Genomic DNA, 17,465 nt, shown 5'->3' on the forward strand with positions numbered 1-17,465 from the left:
AATAAGGTTTTTTAAAGTAGGGGTGCACGGGTGGTTCAGCGGTAGAATGCTCACCTTCCATGCAGGAGACCCGGGTTCGATTCCCGGGCAGATTCCTGGGCGCTGCTGCCATCCAGGCAGGCTGCTCCTCCCAGAGGGTCTCACAGTGCCCCGGCAGCAAACCCCCCTCGGCAATGTTTGAAGGAAGGAAACAACAAAGCTTTGACATACTTATTTTTTTTAACGTAAAAGGTCAGTGTTGGATACCAGAGGAAGAAAAGGATATTGATACTATCATGTTGAAAACAACAATAGATTTTTCCTTGGTCCTTAATACAGAAAAGCCAAAATAGGAAACATACCATTTGCTATATCTGGTTGGATCAATTTTTCTCTTCATGGAAAATGGAAGAAAACGAGTGAGTTCTATTTTAGAATATGTATAAAGTAAATAAAGATTCTCTTCCTCTAAATTACATTTGGAAGAAAAATTTAAACAGTATGGGAATATAATAAATATGTTTTGAGAATTGTTCTAAAGCACAAAGAATGGAAAGATTGTTATCATCGAACTTAACTCTCCATTCCAGTAACACAGTTCGTGCACCCTTTCTGTACATAGGAAGGCCCTGATATCACTGATAGAATCGATAACATGGACCCTGGTGAGAAAATGCCTATTGGAAAAGTTTGGGTTAAAAGTTTCTTTTTTTTTCATTCAGCCTGTCCTATCAGTTTTAAAGTAAATTGTGTTTGATACCTTGGAGAAGAAATGCTTCATTTACTCTGATTCACTGAAATAAACTATTTGAAACTTAAAAAAAAAAAGAGCAGGAAGTTAACATGATTGTAAACAAAACAAAAGTTCTTTCAAAAGTGAGAAGACTTTTTCTCTAAAACAATAAAGGATGATAAGGTCACTATAAAGCACAGATTATTCTGATAAAATACATAATGTTTGCCTTCCATACAGATTATACAGCAGGTAAAGAAAAACCATTCACAACCTCTTACCAAGAGCAGACCAGTAATCAAAGAAATCTTTGTCATTTTAACAGAAAGCCAAATTCTAATTTTGCCTGAAGATATAATCTGGTAAGAAAACTCTTTTAAAAATTTTATAAACCTATCAATTCTTAACCAACTTGGACCATGGCAAATGAAATTCCTTTTCAGTAACCCCCCTACAACTTTCTATATCCTTACAGGTTTTATCCTACACATTCCTGTTTCTCATCTGCAACAACCAGTCCTTTTACTGGAGGACAAAACTATTCTTTTCTTCTTTAACAAAAGCACGTCTTGCATACTTTACGTATTTAAGTGACCGAAAAGATCTTGGAAACTGTCTTCAAGCCAATATCCTACAAAACACAATTGTTCTTGAAATAAAGTTTGTCAGAATAATAACTCGATTTAGTTAAACACAAGTTTACATTTTTCATCATCGTAAAGATGTAGTAGATATAATACTAGCTTATTTGAACAGTAAACCTATATATGTTTAGGAAGAAGATACCTAAGTCAAATAAAATTTTATGCTCGTACTTAACATTGGTAAGTCAAAAAGATGTAGCTGTTTTTATTTAGCTAATAATATTAAACTAGTCCCATTTGTCAAGGTTTATCGGATTTTTGGGAACTTGACTTAAAAAAAAAACACTTGGGTTCCATGAATATTATTTTTTCATTGGAAACATCAGAACTTTGGTGTCCTCAATTCCTGGGACTTTAGGAGTCTTATTTATATATAAGCACTTATTTATCTTTAAGTCAATTTGAATAGAGCTCTTCTAAAGAGTTTTAAGTAAATTTGAATAGAGCTCTTCTAGTTTGCTAGCTGCCAGAATGCAATATACCAGAAATGGAATGGCTTTTAAAAAGGGGAATTTAGGGTGGGCCACGGTGGCTCAGCAGGCTGAGTTTTTGCCTGCCATGCCAGAGACCTGGGTTCGATTCCCAAGGCCTGCCCATGCAAAAAAAAAAGGGGGGGGGGGGATTTAATAAGTTACTAGTTTACAGTTCAAAGGCCAAGAAAATGTCCTAATTAAACAAGTCTATAGAATTGTCCAATCTAAGGCATCCAGGGAAAGATACCTTGGTTCAAGAAGGCCAATGAAGTTCAGGGTCTCTCAAGTGAGAAAGCACGCGGTGAACACAGTCACAGTTTCTTTCTCAGCTGGAAGGGCACATGGTGAACACAGCGTCATCTGCTAGCTTCTCCTGGCTTCCTGTTTCATGAAGCTTCCCGGGAGGCATTTTCCTTCTTCATCCCCAAAGGTCACTGGCTTGTGGGCTCTCTGCTTCTCGTGCTATGTCGTTCTCTTCTGCTCTCTCTGAATCTCCTTCTTTCTCCAAAATGTTTCCTCTTTTATACAACTCCAGAAAATTATCAAGACCCACACGAATGGGTGGAGACATGTCGTCACCTAATCCAGTTTAACAACCACTCGACTAAATCACATCATCCAGGGAATGATCTCATTACAGTTTCAAACATACAGTATTGAATAGGGATTACTCTACCTTTATGAAATGGGATTTTGATTAAAACGTGGCTTTTCTAGGGTCATTCATCCTTTCAAACCACCACAATAAGTTAATTTGGTAATACCGTTCTAAAGTAAACAGACACAAATAGATAACGTATAGCTAAAATGTTAAATTTTTCGGCCGTGTGCCAGACATAAAAACACAAAAAACAGAAAAATCTCATGAGTGTTCAATTTCTCCTTTGCCTTTTGTAGAGAATCCTTTGATGAAGCTGGTGTAGAGTCTTGCAATTTCTTAGTAAACTCTGAGCACCAACCAAAGTAAGCATCCCTTTTGGCCTGTTTTATTCAGGAGTCCTTTTCCTCAAGTGCACCTCTGAGATAAATTAAATTTGTCCAATTGGAATATTCGCCATAACAGCCATTGCAAATCTTCAGCAATGAAGAGTTGAAAAAAAGTGGAAGTGCGGCCTGCACCAAAAAGCTAGGTACTTGGGCTCAAAATTGGAGTCTTCTTGTCAACAAGATTGACTCACTAACCTTTGGACTAAAAACTAGTGAGACTGGAGAAATAGACACAGAGTGGTACTCAGATCTGAGAGAGACTCACCCACAACCCTTAGAGCCGGTGGTGAGAGTGGAGAACTCGAAGGGTTCAGCAGGAACCTTCACCTGTTTTTCTCGTTGTCTCCAGAGTTGGAGTAAAAGGGCACTCCACCGTGGGAATGAAAAGGGGAAGCTTCTATTAAGGTGTGTTAGTTAGATCCAGGTGTCAACTTGGCCAGGTGAGCATACCTAGTTCTGTTGCTGCGGACACAAGCCAATGGTACGTGAACCTCATCTGTTGCTAATTACATCTGCAGTCAGCTAGGAGGCGTGTCTGCTGCAATGAGTGACGTTTGACTTAATTGGCTGGTGCTTAAATGAGAGAGCGTAATGTTGCACAGCCAAGCAGCTCAGCATTCCTCATCTCAGCACTAGCAGCTCAGCCCAGGCCTTTGGAGATGCAGAAAGAAGTCACCCCGGGGAAAGTTGTTCGAACCCAGGGGCCTGGAGAGAAGACCAGCAGAGACCATCTTGTGCCTTCCATGTAAGAAAGAACCTCAGTGGAAAGTTAGCTGCCTTTCCTCTGAAGAACCAACAAAATAAATCCCCTTTTATTAAAAGCCAATCCGTCTCTGGTGTGTTGCATTCCGGCAGCTAGCAAACTAGAACATAAGGCAAACACAAAAGCAAGTGAGAAAATGTTCTGATTGACTTCCATTAAGTTTCCACTTTACAGAAGAGGGTCTTAGAGAATAGGGAGCAGATACACATTAACTACTATGGTATGTCCAATCTGATAAGCTGTCTCTTCTGGATCAACACTGGTTTATTGCCAAGTGTTGCTTATATGCAGTTCTATAAGGTGCAGTCCTTTATTCCATTTTCTCAGAAAATTCCTGCAGGTCAGTTGTTCTTGAGTTCTAGAAAGTCTTTTCTTGGAAGAGGGTTGCTTGTAGCAACATCCAATTCAGACATCCATTTTATTTTACTTAACACAGAAAAAAAAGTATTTTGTTAATATACAGGCACACCTCAAAGATATTGAAGGTTCAGTTTCAACCACCTCAATAAAGCAAATATCTCAGTAAAGCAAGTCACATGAACTTTTTGGTTTCCTGGTGCATATGAAAGTTATGTTTACATTATACTGTAGTCTATTAAGTGTGCATTATGTCTTTAACAAACAATGTGCATGCCTTAATTTTAAAATATTTTGTTGCTAAAGTATGCTAACCATCATTTGAGCCTTAAATGAGTCATGATCTTTTCTGCTGGTCTTGCTTCATTGTTGCTTCATTGTTGATGGCTGCTGATGGACTGGGACCAGGTGGGGGGCGGCGGGTTGCTATGGTTGGAGTGGCTGTAGCAATTTCTATTTTTTTTTATTTATTAAACATACAAACACAAACATTCTTACCATATGATCATTCATTCCTGAAATATAATCAATAACTCACATCATCACATAGTTGTATATTCATTATTATGATTTTTTCTCAGAACATTTGCATTAATTCAGAAAAAATTCATACATACCATACCCCTTACCCCTCCCTTTCTTGATCACTAGCATTTCAATCTACTAAATTTATTTTAACATTTGTTTCCCCTATTGTTTACTTATTTTTAATCCATATGTTTTACTCGTCTGTCGATAAGATAGATCAAAGGAGCATCAGACACAAGGTTTTCACAATCACACAGTCACATTGCAAAAGCTATGTCATTATATCATCTTCAAGAAACATGGCTGCTGGAACACACCTCTACATTTTCAGGCAGTTCCCTCCAGCCTCTCTGTTACGGCTTAACTAAAAAGGTGATAACTATATAATGCGTAAGAATAACCTCCAGGATAACCTCTCAACGCTGAAATCTCTCAGCCATTGACACTTGATTTTGTCTCATTTCTCTCTTCCCCCTTTTGGTTGAGAAGGTTTTCTCAATCCCTTGGTGCTGAGTCTCAGCTCATTCTAGGATTTCTGTCCCACGTTGCCAGGAAGATCCACACTCCTGGGAGTCATGTCCCACGTAGGCAGGGGGAGGGCAGTGAGTTTGCTTGTTGGGGTGCCTGGAAAAAGAGAGGCCACATCTGAGCAACAAAAGAGGTTCTCTTGGGGGTGACTCTTAGGCCTAATTTTAAGTAGGCTTGACCTATCCTTTGTGGGGTCAAGTTTCATATGAACAAACCCCAAAATTGGGGGGGGCTCAGCCTATTGCTTCGGTTGCCCCCACTGCTTGTGAGAATATCAAGAATTCAACTTGGGGAAGTTGAATTTTACCCCTTTCTCACCATTCCCCAAAGGGGATTTTGCAAATACTTTTTTATTCACTGTTCAAATCACTCTGGAATTTATTGGAGCATCACTCTGGACAAACCAACAAAATCTCATGCCCTACTCAAGGTTCCATGTACTTATGGTGTTCAATTAAGCTGTCTATGTAAGTTATATTAGGAAATGCACTAGTCAAAATATAAATTTTGTACCAAAAAAACATTTTTTTTGCTTTAGTCTCATGCATAAGTTAAAATTTTTAAATATTAATTACCATCTATTTTCAACACCCTGAAGTAATGACATTCCTTTGTTCTTCCTCATACAAAAACATTTTTTAAGTTTGTACATCTAGTCACTATCGTTATATGCTCTAGGCATTCCTAGATTATAACATCTCAGTCTTTATCGTCTACCTTTCTTTCTGATTTCATTCGTGCCCCCAGCCCTCCTCCCTCTATCATTCTCACATTCAGCTTCATTCAGTGTTTTAACATGATTATGTTACAGTTAGGTAGTATTATGCTGTCCATTTCTGAGCTTTTATATTCAGTCCTGTTGCACAATCTGTATCCCTTCAGCTCCAATTACCCAATATCTTACCTTATTTCACTCTCCTGGTGGTCTCTGATGCCAACGAAATATTCCAAGTTTATTCACTAATGTCAGTTCATATCAGTGAGACCATACAGTATTTGTCCTTTTGTTTTTGGCTAATCTCACTCAGCATAATGTTCTCAAGATCCATCCATGTTCTTACATACTTCATAACTTTATTCTGTCTTAAAGCTGCATAATATTCCATCGTATGTATATACTACAGTTCGTTTAGCCACTCGTCTGTTGATGGACATTTTGGCTGTTTCCATCTCTTTGCAATTGTAAATAATGCTGCTATAAACATTGATGTGCAAATGTCTGTTTGTGTCTTTGCCCTTATGTCCTTTGAGCAGATACCTAGCAATGGTATTGCCAGGTCATATGGCAATTCTATGTTGAGCTTCCTGAGGAACAGTCAAACTGCCTTCCACAGCGGTTGTACCATTTTACATTCCCACCAACAGTAGATAAGTGTGCCTCTTTCTCCACATCCTCTCCAGCACTTGTCATTTTCTGTTTTATTGATAATGGCCATTCTGGTGGGTGTGAGATGATATCTCATTGTGGTTTTGATTTGCATTTCCCTAATAGCCAGGGAAGTTGAGCATCTTTTCATGTGCCTTTTGGCCATTTGTATTTCCTCTTCTGAGAAGTGTCTGTTTAAGTCTTTTGCCCATTTTGTAATTGGGTTGGCTATCTCTGATATACCGTTTCCAAATATTGTCTCCCATTGTGTAAGCTGTCTTTTTACTTTCTTGACAAAGCTCTTTGATGCACAAAAATGTTTAATTTTGAGGAGTTCCCATTATTTGTTTATTTCTTCAGTGTTTGTGCTTTGGGTGTAAGATGCAGGAAACTGCCTCCTTTATTTCTGTGGGGTCAGTGGTTACGTCTCCTCTTGCATTTCTGATCTTATTTATTTGCATCCTCTCTTTTCTTCTTTTTGTCAACTTCGCTAAGGGTCCATCAATCTTATTGATTTTCTCATAGAACCAACTTCTGGTTTTGTTGATTTTCTTGATTGTTTTCATGTTCTCAATTTCATTTATTTCTGCTTCAATCGTCATTATTTCTTTCCTTTTGCTTGCTTTGGGGTTAGTTTGCTGTTCTTTCTCTAGTTCTTCTGAGTGTACATATAATTCCTCAATTTTTGCTCTTTCTTCTTTTTTGATATAGGCATTTAGGGCAATAAATCTCCCTCTTAGCACTGCCTTTTTTCCCTCTTAGCACTGCCTTTACAAATGGTTTTAATAGCATCTAGAATAATGCATCCTTTGCAAAATATTTTCAATTTATTTTTCCCTGAGCCATCAAAGGAATTATCATCTACAGCAGCAATAGACTTACAAAATGTATTTCTTAAATAATAAGACTTGCAGGTTGAAATTACTCCTTGATCCATGGACTGCAGATTGGATGTTATGTTAGCAGGCCTAAAAACAACATGAATCTCATTGTACATTTCCATCAGAGCCTTTGGGTGACCAGGTGCATTGTCAATGAGCAGTAATATTTTGAAAGGACTGGTTTTTTTTTTCTTAGCAGTAGGTCTCAATAGTAGGCTTAAAAAATTCAGTAAATTATGTTGAAAACAGATGTGCTGTCATCCCGGCATTGTTGCTCCAATTGCAGAGCGTAGGCTAAGTAGACTTAGCATAATTTTTAAGGGCCCTAGACTTTTCAAAATGGTCAATGAGCGTTGATTTACACTTAAAGTGGCCAGCTGCATTAGCCCCTTGACAAGAGAGTCAGCCTGTCCTTGAAGCTTCGAGGCTAGGCATTGACTTCTTTCTAACTGTGAAAGTCATAGATGGCGTCCTCTCCCAATAGAAGGCTGTTTTGTCTGCATTGAGAATCTAGTGTTTAGTGTAACCACCTTCATCCAGCTAGAGCTCCTAAATCACTTGCTGCAGCTTCTACATCACCACTTGCTGCTTTAACTTATACTTGTATGTTACAGAGATGGCTTCCTTCCTTAAGTCTCATGAACCAACCTCTGCTAGCGTCAAGCTTTTCTTCTGCAGCTTCCTCACCTCTCTCAGCTTTCCTAGAATCGAAAAGAATTAGAGCCTTGCTCTGGATTAGGCTTTGGCTTAAGGGAATGTCATGGCTGATTAGACCATCTAACCAGACTACTAAATCTTTCTCCAGATCAGCAATAAGGCTGTTTCGGTTTCATATCATTTGTTTGTTCACTGGAGTAGCACTTTTAATTTCCTTCAAGAACTTTCCTTTGTATTCACAGCATGGCTAACTGTTTGGTACAAGAGGCCTAGCTTTCAGCCCATCTGGGGCATGCCTTTCCTACTAAGCTTAATTATTTCTGGCTTTGATTTAAAGTGAGAGATGTGCAACACTTCCTTTCATTTGAACACTTAGAGACCACTGTAGGGTTACTAATTGACTAATTTCAATATTACTGTGTTTTAAGGAATGGGGATGCCTGAGGAGAGAGAGAGAGAGATGGGGGGTGGCTGGTTGGTGGAGCTCAATCAATACACATACATTTCTCGATCATATGCTGTCTCATATGGGCATGGCTTGTGGTGCCCCAAAACAATTACAATAATAAGATCAAAGAGCACAGGTCATCATAACAGATACAGTAATAATGAGAAAGTTTGAAAGAGTGCAAAAATTACAAAAATGTGACACAGAGAAGCAAAGTAAGCACATGTTGCTGGAAAAGTGATGCTGATAAGTTTGCTCCAGGTGGGTTGCCACATCTTCAATTTGTAAAAAACTCAATATCCATGAAGTGCAATAAAATGAAGCACAGTAAAATGAGGTATGCCTGTGCAAATGTCTTTCAGAGCAAATCAGTGAGAACATTGAAGCCTTTTAAATCTAAGGTTATGGAGGACAGTTTGTATTTAGCATCCAATTTATTTCCGTATTTTGCTTAGGTTGCACAATATAGAGAAATCTTTATTTAATCCAGCTAAGAATTTGCAAGTTGTATAATTTTGCTTTGTTTTGTTTAAGCTGCCCTTCCTCCTATCCCAGTATATTCTTTGATTAAACAGGAGTGGCAAAAGATGCTTTATCCCGAGTCCACGTAAATGTGAGTCCAGTGGACACCCAACGCCCCACCATCTTAAATTTGTGCCTATAGAAAATTTGAGGATGCACGTTGTGCTGTTACAATTTTTAGTTTTCAATTTTTAGAATAGGTTTAAAGTAAGTATTTTAAAGTGAAGCTAGAGTCAAAGCTTTGTAGAGCTCCTTCCCTCACCAAAACATTTCTGAAGAATTCAGCTTCCGCAGTCTGAAAGCCCCTGCCCTCACTACACACGCTGCTGCACATTGTTATTTTCGTTTTGTTTGTTTTTACTTCAAAGAGGTGAGGGAGGTTTCACAGTGTCACCTTCAGACAGGAAAGAGCACAGTTCCATTTGAAGTTAACCACCTGATGTTCCACACCAGACCTCAACTGTCACCCAAAGTCTGGCCAAAAAGTACACCCAGACTGAGGTCCTGCAGCCTTTGGAGAGAACATGAGAAAACTCCACTGAGTAACCCTTCCAGGCGCAAGCCAGTGGTATTCTAAGAACAGCAACAAAGATGCAACTGGGATGGGAAGGGGGGACTTGGACAACATTTGAACCGGTACTGGCCCTTCTTCTTTTGAACTCCCCACAGGGCTCAAATATACCTGTGGCCTTGCGTATCTGTTTAGGCAGTGCTTCCTGACATCTCAGGACCTGAAACAGAGAAATGATGACATTTGAACACCCATTGCCTCCAACCGCAGCAGTCGGCCATGACCAAGTGAACAGGAGAGGCTGCTGAGGGAGGAGACAGTGGGCCCACAGATGGGGCTACTTCAGGCCTCTCCCCAATATCTGGGCATGTGCTATGCACCAGCAACCTTGGCCCCCAACTCGTCAGGGTTGGGTGGTGTGTTTACTTGTATTGGTACTTTGGTCAAATGCCCTCATTTTCAGATGGGAAACTGAGGCCCTGAGAATTTCAATCACTTGATATCACCCCACTATGTAAGAGGACTGGCAAAATCTAAGCCTCCCTCGTGTCTTTCACTTTCGGCTCACCTGTACCACTTTACCTAGATCTCTCCTTCCCTGAGTCTACCTTCATCCACTCCCAGCTCTTCAGAGTGTGTGTCCACTTCCCCTCTGGCTGCAGAAGTCAACAGGAGTCTCCACACTTCCCTTGATCCCACTGCCCTCTCCAGCCACGGTGCTACTTCTCTGTTTTTGTTACCATTTCAAACGAGGTCTGCACTCACCACCTCCAGGTCCTCTTATGCATTTCAGTTTCCATCTCAGTTCACATCCTGAAACTTCTCTTGAAGGTAACTGATGGTCTTCTTGGTCAACTTGCATTCTCTTTGCACATTCAATGTATTTGATAATTCCCACCCTCTGCCTGAGAATTCTCCTCCCTCACTCCTTTCGCTCCAGTATTTCTTGGTCTCCTTCACTGACTCCTCCTTCCTTCCGAATCATAACAGATTAAGCCCCATGGTCTCAGGGTTCCTGTTTTATTCGCTCCAGGCTCCTTCAGAGAGTAATCCCCCCAACACTGGTTTAAATACCAGCTGTGCCTCCTAAGGTCCTGCCCTCCCCTCCACTGGCTCCAGTCTACCTCCATATCCCATCATTGTCTCATAAGTAACATTTCAAGGTAAACTCAGCTCCCTTTCTGGAATTCCCCATTTCTAAGTAGCACCACCTGCCTTTCTTAGTTCCTCAGGCTGAAAACTTTAGCCTTAACTTCTTTGTTTATTAGTCAGTATGATTAGTTTATCATTAAAATGTTTCTTAATTAGTAATGATTACACAGTCATGGAAATCAAAAGAAAATCTAACTTTTCCCTACAAGTCACAACTCTCAATTGCAGTTGACATGGCAGATGGGGTGTCGGCATGTGGACACCTTTCTGCATGGTCTCCAGCCTGGGCCCAGAGAATTTCTTTTTCCTCTGAGGGTTTCTCGTAAGGGGCTGGTGTGAGCTTCACTCCAGCAGGCCTCCTCTCCCCCATAACTGACCATACTGAGAGCTCTGAGTGTTTCCCGTGTGGCTGCTTCTATTTCATTACCTTATAAAATGCTGCAATGGCAATAGCTATTTTTAGTGTACAATATTACTGCTCATTGTTTCAGTTAAAGCTGTCACAATGCAATATACCAGAATTGGGTTGCCTTTTTCAATGGAGGTTAGGTTAGAAATTTACAGTCCAAATTAAGGCAGCAACAAGAGGATACCCTCTCACAGGAAAGGCTGATGGCATCAGGGGTTTCTCTGTCACATGGGAAGGCATATGGCAATGTCTGCTGGTCCCTCTCTCCTGGGTTGGTTTCAATGGCTCTCTCTCTCTTTCCTCTGGAGGCTTTTCTCTGGATTTCATCTCTTAGCTTCTCCGAGTTACATTAGTCTTTTATCCTCTCATAGAGGACTCCAGCAAGGAGATTAAGACCCTCCTTGAATTGGGTGGGTCACATCTCCATGGAAACAACCCAACTCAAAGGTCCCACCCAACAATAGGTCTGCCCCCCACAGGGATGGATTAAGAGAACATGGCCTTTTATGGGGTACTTAACAGGTTCAAGCCAGCACACTCCTGTGAGCAAACTAAAACAATGTGGAGACTTTTGGCTTGGAGGAGGTCAGGCTGCAAGTTTCTTCGGTTGTCCGGAATCCAGGTTCACCTGACACCAGCCGCTTCCGCCGTGGCACCCAAGTTTGAACCCAACAAAAATCAAACTTATGGACCTGAGTTTGCCGGTGGGGAAGGGTGGCTCGTCTGCCCTGACCCCCAAGATCAGCCCCCTTGGTCTGTCTCTGAAAAATGTTGGTGGTGACATTGCAAAGCCAACTGGTACCTGGAAGGATTCACCATAAGGATTATGGTGAAACTGACCATTCGGAGCAGACAGGCTCAGATTGCAGTGGTAACTTCTGCCTCTGCCCTGATCATTAAAGCCCTTAAGGAACCATCTAGAGAAGGGAAGTAACAGAAAAACATTAAGCCCAGTGGAAATGTCACTTTTTTTGACAAGCTTGTCAACATTGCCAGACAGATGTAGCACCGGTCCTTAGCTAGAGAACTCTCTGGAACCATTGAAGAGCTTCTGGGGACTGCCCAGTCTGTGGGCTGCAACATGGAGGCCGCCCGCTCCTGACGTCATAGGTGACACCAACAGTGGTGCTGTGGGATGCCCAGCTCGTTAAGAACGTCAAAGGGAAAATGTTTCAATAAAAGATCATTTGACAGGAAAAAAAACAAAAACCATATGGAGAACTATCAAACGTCTACTCTCCTTCCAGCCTTCTCTATGTCGATACAGCATATGTGTGCGTGTTTTGGGGAGCAGGGTGGGGAGCAGAGAGGAGGACACTGCAAATATTATACCTACTCTTTTTGCAGTTTAACAATATATCTTGGGCACCTTTTTCCTCAGCATATACAGGCCTATCGTTCTTTTTATGGTTGCCTGGTGTTCAGATATACCTTTGTTTAGTCCGTCTATTGACACACAAATAGGTTGCTTCTAATTTGGGGCTGTTAGAAACACATTGTGACTGAAAATCCTTCCGTAAATATCTTTGTCTACTTGTGCTCACATTGTGTAGGATATTCTCCTAAAAGTGTTCTAGGCCCATTTTAAAATATTAAAGGACATGCACTTTTGTCCTGTGGTGGCTTTTGCCAAACCTCCCTCTTCAACAGTTCACTGGTCATCCCAAGTGTTTTTTCCTGCTTCTTGACCTAGAGGATATAGTTGCAACTCCATCTATAGAAACCCGCAGCAGAAGTTCCCCTTTGGTTTTCATTGCACAAGAACAAATGTGACCCAACTGTGCTGTGTCTTGCTGCAAGAAGCCCCCTTACTCAGGAGCTACTGAGCGGAAGACCCGTGGCTTCCCTTCCGGGTCGGGCTCCAACAGACTTTGTCAGCTCACTTGGGAAATTGTCACCACCCCTTGTATCTGTAATGAGGTGATATTATATTAAATTGGGTATTTTATCTATTCTCTACTGCTACCCTTTTCTCCACCACTCCAGCGGCAGGCAGGGCATCTCATATGCACTGTCCTCAAGTGGGAAGATTAGAAAGATAAAAAAAATCAAATTCTTAGCTTTGGGACTCTCCTACAGATTTTTAAAATTCAATAGTAGAGATGAAAGTCTTGAAAGCTATGGCTGTCAATGTGAAAGTGTTGAAAAGGGATTTTTTTTTAACTTTTTTTAAATTGTATAATATAACATATAAACAAAGCAAAGAAAGAAAAAAGCAATAGTTTTCAAGGCACTCTTCAACAACTAGGTACAGGACAGATCCCAGAGTTTGTCATGGGCTACCATATGATCTGCTCATATTTTTCCTTCTAGCTGCTCCAGAATATAGGAGGCCAGAAGGAAGAAATATTCTTTTTATCATTACAGTCGACTTTTTTTTCTTCTTTGTGAAAAATAACATATATGCAAAAAAAGCAATAAATTTCAAAGCACAACATAACAGTGAGTTGTAGAACAGATTTCAGAGTTTGGTGTCGATTACGATTCCACAATTTTAAGTTTTTACTTCTAGCTGCTCTAACATACTGGAGACTAAAAGAAATATCAATTCAATGATTCAGCAATCATATTCGTTAAACCCTAACTTCTCTGTATAACTCCACCATCACCTTTGATCTTTCTATCCCACTCTTTAGGGGTATTTGAGCTATGACCATTCTAACTTTTTCATGTTGGAAGGGGCTGTCAATAATATGGAGTAGGGAGATGGAACTAGTTTATGTTCTGGAGAGGCTGGGCCCTCTCGATTTCAGGACTTACCCGATCCAGGGACCCATCTGGAGGTTGTAGATTCCTGAAAATTTACCCTAGTGCATTAAGACCTCTGTAGAATCTTATATATTGTCCTAGGTGTTCTTTAGGATTGGCTGGAATGGTTTGGTTGGGGTTTGGCAAACTATGATAGGTAGCAATGTCTAATTGAAGCTTGTGTAAGAGTGACTTCTGGAGTAGCTTCTCGACCCTATTTGAACTCTCCCAGCCACTGATACTTTATAAGTTACACTTCTATTTCCCCTTTTGGTCAGGTTGAAATTGTTGATCCCACAATACGAGGGCTGGATTCGTCCCAAGGAGTCCTCTCCCACGTCACCAGGGAGACTTTCACCCCTGGATGTCATGTCCCATGTAGTGGGGAACGTAATGATTTCACTTGCAGAGTCAGGCTTAGAGAGACTGAGGCCACATCTGAGTAACAACAGAGGTCCTCCAGAAGTAACTCTTAGGCATGCCTATAGGTAGTCTAAGCTTCTCCGCTACCTACACAAACTTCACAAGAATAAGCTTTGAGATTAAGGGCTTCGGCTATTTATTTGGGTGCCCCTAATATTTGACACAGTATCAGGGGATTTGTTGGAGAGGTTATATGTTTTGTTTTTGTTTCTTATTCTCTTTAAATTTTAAGAGCCCAGAAGATTGGAGGACTTTTCATATAATCTACACCATCATCAAAGGGAAGAGTGTATCATGACATATTTTTCCCATCAAAAAAAAAAAAAGGTAAGTTTGACCAGCAGATGAGAAAGGGAAAATTAGAAAGGGTGTGACTTGGTTTAGAGGCTGGTAGTTTCCTGAGAAGAAATCCAGAGCTCTGCTAGTCTGGGCTGAGCTCCTGTAGGGGAGAAATTCTCCATAAGTTTGTGGAAAATCTTGATCTAAAGACACCATCGCCTGGCCCCCAGTGGTTAGCCTGGGTGACTGCCGGCCCATGGAGAAGGCCGTGGTCCACACAGTGCCTCAAGAAGGAGAAACAGTGTCTGCAGGAGTTGCCCAGACGAGCAGTCCTAAGGGAGGACTCGCCTCACTCAACACGGGAGGTGACATTTGCCAAGAGTTTCCAAGAAGTCAGAAGTGGTTTGAGGGCCAGCACACTCGAAGAGGCCTTGGGCTGGGATTAACTGGGCTGCAGAACAGGTGACCCATGGACATGAAAAGGAGAATATGGCACTCAGGCAGAACAAGGAATACCTCAGTAGAGGCCAGAGAGGTTGGAAGGTGACCATGGACCAGACATTCGCCTCCTACAACCCCATCCTTGATGCCATGATGTTAAAGCTTCCCCAGGTGCCACCCAGGGAAAAGGAAAGGACAAAGATAGTAGTTATTCAAAAGCCACGAAGTCTTTGTCTTGACGATAAGAAGCTACACTGAATTAACAAGACTGTTTTCTTTTCCACTCCTGAGAGCAACTAGAGGCTACTAGTTACAACCAGTTTCTAGAGCTAAACTGAATCCAGTATAAAAAAAGATAACAAAAGCATTATTCCTTTGCATGCCAGAGTATATAGTTATAAGCCAATACCCATTTCAGGTACAAAAAGAGAACCAATAGCTCCTGCATTTCCAGCCAGCTACCCTACCTCTTACTTCCCCCTGTCAATAGTACGACACCTTTGCAGCAGGTGCAGAGCTAATTGGTCCAGAAGGGATTGAACTTGGACCTGCCCTTGTCTGCAGTGCTTCCTACCCAATGAGGCTGAGCCAGAGGAGAAATGTGACCACCAAGAAGGACCTGCCATGAAGTTCCTTTTAAGATCTGGTCCAAGAGTGTTAGGCAAACTCAAGGAAATATCACTGGATTCCAACTTGCCCATTATTCCCACAAGGTAGAGCGCCTGAGACATTCCTGTGTGAAGTCACCCAAGAACTTCCAAGGTTGATCATGAAGCAAGTGGTATTTGGTAAGGAGGAAGCCCATGGCTACCAGTTGGTGAGCAGTAAGCAAAGGGAGGAACTCCAGTCTCGTATACCAAATGTTTTGAATCATCTGCCATTTATCAGGCACTCTGCTTTGCCCCTCAGGAGCTCTCAACCTTTGCAAAATACTGTTCCTTCTGCCCAGAATGAACTTCCTCTACCTTCTTTACGTACCCATTTCTGGTTTGGTGCTTTAAACCCAGCATAGGTGTCACTTTACCTCACTCCACCCTCTTTGAGCGCCCACACTCTGCCAGGCATACAGTAGGCACTTAATAGGTGCTGATTGAATGAATGAACTTAGTGGAAGAGTGGGCATGAAAGCCAAGAACTGTAGCCCAAAGCAAATTTGGCTTCTAGCTATCAGAGAGGTAAGTGAGCTTTGCAAGTGGAGTTGAAGTGGGTTCTGGTTGGACAAGGCCGATATCTGCTGATGAACAGTAATTCAGCCAGGAACACAAAGCCCAGATTCCTCAGTGCCAGTACAAGCTGGAAGGCCACGCAGAGTTTGGGCTAGATGCTCTTTTCATTACAAGTGTGTGGGACAACAAGCAAGCATTGTGTCACGCCCCTCTACACATCCATCCCGTTGAGAAGGCAGTCTTTGGGTTTCAAGGATGATGTCTGACATTCTTATAAACTGCTTCCAACCGCAGCCCAATGACAGCAGTAGGCTCTTTCTCAGATGCTTTATCCAGCAGCTCTGGCCCCAAACACCTGCCAGCAGACCCCTTCTATGCTAAAGACGTTAGCGTCCATCCTTGGAAGTGGCAGAAATCTCTCTTTCTGTCTTCGAAAATCAAGATATTGAGATGGGAGTTTGGTGCTGTTTGACGGGTGTCTAATGAAACGGGTCCAAGTGGTGCCAAAGTTGAGTGTCCCCATCGTTCCTGGGTTCAGATCTGTCCAAGCCGGTCTGGGGAATGTGGGGCAATCCTCGCAGAAGCCTAAGGAGGCATGAGGGACCAAAGAGCCTCTTAGGTGAGAAATCCTAAGAGAAGTGTCCTGTAGGGGTTCAAGGAGGGAGATTTGGAATGCAAAGTTTCTTTTAAAAAAAAAATTGAAATTGTCTTCTGGCCTAGTCCTGCAGGGTTCAAGTTTGATCCTGAAGCAGGGGGTGGGGAGGGCTGTCTTAAAGGAAGCCACACTGCTTCAGATTACCCTACCAATGTAACCAGAAGGGGCAAAAGGCCCTTTGCTGCAAAATGTCCCACAGCTCTCCCACCACCGGGCCACAGACCCTGCCCACGGCCACTAGAATCCGCAGCAGCAGCAGCAGGGGCCATTGCTTTGGGCAAGGGCAGAGAAGGGGTACCTGCAGAGGCACAGCCCCAGCCTGTTGGAGGAAAGTGGTGGGGCATTGTCACATGACAAAGTAGGGCCAGAGGCTGGGATTCACCCAACAACCAATGGGACCAGAAAAGGGAAAGAAAATTACTAGCAGGCATCTTATGTGGATAGCTTGATTTATGCATGAGCATATGAGAGACAACCTCAAGGATTCCCAGAAGTACTTTTCAGTGGTAGAGGTCATTGCAAAATTGTGGGGGTCAAAGTCCTGCAAAGTGTGGGGCAAGTGGCAACACAATTCCAATTAACCCCCTCACTGAAATGGTCTGGAAAAGATGAGACGTAGGGAATTTTGCTCTGAGCGCTCTGTTCTCATTTTGTGATCTATCCCCTCTCTCAGCTAACTTTCAGCAAAGACCCAAAACTGAAAAAAAAAAAAAAAAAGTTTTTCAAAAGCATGTAACTGTCTTCAGCCGGTTGCAGGAGTTCCCACTAGTACATCGCTGCAAACCACAGCTGCCTCCAGCATGAGCACATTTTGC

At 41.9% G+C, this 17,465-nt stretch overlaps 1 pseudogene; it reads left to right on the plus strand.

The window, feature by feature from the left end:
- Window positions 1-11,402: 11,402 nt before the first annotated feature.
- LOC143686661 (large ribosomal subunit protein uL11 pseudogene) lies at window positions 11,403-12,089 on the plus strand (annotated as a pseudogene).
- Window positions 12,090-17,465: the final 5,376 nt, after the last annotated feature.

This window comes from Tamandua tetradactyla, chromosome 6, assembly GCF_023851605.1.
Source record: "Tamandua tetradactyla isolate mTamTet1 chromosome 6, mTamTet1.pri, whole genome shotgun sequence".
NCBI classification, from domain to species: domain Eukaryota; kingdom Metazoa; phylum Chordata; class Mammalia; order Pilosa; family Myrmecophagidae; genus Tamandua; species Tamandua tetradactyla.